At 38.2% G+C, this 2,500-nt stretch overlaps 1 protein-coding gene across 1 annotated transcript in view; it reads left to right on the plus strand.

Annotated features, from left to right (window-relative positions):
- LOC143032275 (neural cell adhesion molecule 2-like) overlaps positions 1-2,500 on the plus strand; it is a 56,395-nt gene that overhangs the window by 41,871 nt on the left and 12,024 nt on the right. The window lies entirely within an intron of this gene.

Consider the following 2,500-nt stretch of genomic DNA (forward strand, 5'->3'; position numbering starts at 1 on the left):
GTTCCAGTGTTGACAGATGTAGTTTCTCCAATCTTTGTTCATATGTCAGATTTGCCAGTGTTTGTGCCATTTTTATCGCTGCTCTTTGGATTCTTTCTAATTTTCTTATGTTCTTCTTTGTGCTGGGTGCCCACAATGTTGCGGCATATTCTAGTTTAGGTCTTATTAGTGTAACAACTATTTTTTAACCGTCTCCTCATCTATGTAGTCGAAGGCCACTTTCATTGATCTTGGTAAGTTAAAAGTCTCTCCAAATAATTTGTTGACGTGTTTGTCAGGTGTCAAGTCGCTTGAGATGATTACTCCCAAGTGCCTTTCTGAATTTACTTTTTTGACTTCTTTGTTTCCAATTTTGTATTGACCCGATACTTTATTTTTGCTTTTTCCAAATTCTATTATGCTACATTTCTTGATGTTGAAGCTCATCTTAGATTTCTGACTCGGTTCCTATATTTTGTCTAGGTCTTCTTGTAGCGATCTACAATCTTCTTCCGTTTTTACTCTCTAGAGTAATTCGGCATCGTCAGCAAAGAAGTTCATGTAACAATTTACTCCCTCATCTATATCATTTATATATATGGCACACACACACACACACACACACACACACACACACACACACACACACACACACACACACACACACACACACACACACACACACACACACACACACACACACACGCACGCACACACACACACACACACACACGCACGCACGCACGCACACACACACACACACACACACACACACACACACACACACACACACGCACAAACACACACACACACACACACACACACACACACACACACACACACACACACACACACACACACACACACACACACACACACACACACACACACACACACACACACACACACACACACACACACACACACACACACACACACACACACACACACACACACACACACACACACACACAAATGGGATCCTCACTGGCCGACCAGGTTAGAGTATCGTTACTTGAGCGGAGGTAAGGAGTGAAGACTGATCGAATCATACCTGGCAGCAAACGAGTTCGTAGTAAAAAGACAGACGATCTGTTAAAATTTAATGTTTCTGAAAATTCTTCGTAAAGAGATAGCGCTCTAGATCTGTCTGAGTAGGATATTCCTATAATCAAAGAAATCATTATTAAAAATAGAAAAATAATATATACTGCTACCATTGACCAGATCTGTGGAAAAACGTTTCCAGGAATTGTATGTGATTTCTGTCTAAACATATTAAAAGCAAAAGGTTAAATGATTATTCATGTTTAATATGCTGGTATCCCAAATACGTAGCTTTTATTCACAAGTAATAATCTTGATAATTTGTATGCATTTAGCTTAATCGAGTCTTGACATATGATTACTGCTCTCGTGTATTGTACAACGACGAAAAAATTGAGAAAATGAAAACTGGCTATGAAAATGTGAATACACTAGTCCAGCAATATTCAGACGACATTATGTCAGTCCGATAAAATTTGGTAAATTTGCGTTTTACATGTTATCTTTAGCCACACATGAACGAAATCTGGAAGCATAAATCAACGACATGTGTATCATTGCATAGTTGTATGAATGAATATCTTCTTTAAAAAATCAAGTTCATATTATATAAAACAGATGTAGAGAAAGGACACTTATAATACAGAAATGATACACGTTTCTTTTATTTTGTTGAGAAATGATATAGGAGACGCTTGTATGCTTTATGTTAGGTGGTGTGTAATATGTATCTTTTTTGAATGGATATTATATCCCAGTAATAAAGGAATATGAAATAACTTGGTGCGTAGGAATCTCATTGAAGTCCCTTAGAAATCGATTATACATAAAGTGTAGTGAAATATTCACACAATAGAATAGGAAGAAAGGAACAAAGGAAGGACAAGAGAAACTAAAACCAGAAGGAAGAAGTAAAGGAACTTAGAGAAGAAAGGCAGGAAGGGCGAGTGAATTGCCGAATGGCAACGAGGGAGAAGAAAAAGAGAAGAAGAAGGGTTATTGAAGAAAGGAACAAAATAGGAATGAAGGAAGAGGATGAAATGACGATGGTGGAAGGGAAAGAGAGAGAACTAGAGTAAAGTCTAGAGCAGGGGCTCTTAACCTTTTTTCTCCAATTCCCCACTTTTTAGTGAGCCAACTCTCCATTTCCCACCACAGCATCGGTCTTTGACAAATTCGATTTTAACCCATGCAATGTTGAAATATCTAACACCAGAAACAAACAAAAAGAAAGAAAAACACATCGATTAAAAAATAAAAAAAAAAGACAGTGGTTCTTCTGTCCGACCGGTCATTCCCCACTTGGCAACTCCGCCATTCCCCACCAGTGGGGAATTCCCCACAGGTTAAGAGCCACTGATCTAGAGGAAGAGAAAGGTTAATGAGGAGAACTGTAGAAACAGACAGAGAAAGAAAAGCAAAGAAGTGGAAGGAGGACAACAAGGAATGGAGGAGAAAGAAAAATATAAAAAGA

The sequence above is a fragment of the Oratosquilla oratoria genome, chromosome 13 (genome assembly GCF_046742065.1).
Source record: "Oratosquilla oratoria isolate Oo_2021 chromosome 13, ASM4674206v1, whole genome shotgun sequence".
Classification (NCBI taxonomy): Eukaryota; Metazoa; Arthropoda; class Malacostraca; order Stomatopoda; family Squillidae; genus Oratosquilla; species Oratosquilla oratoria.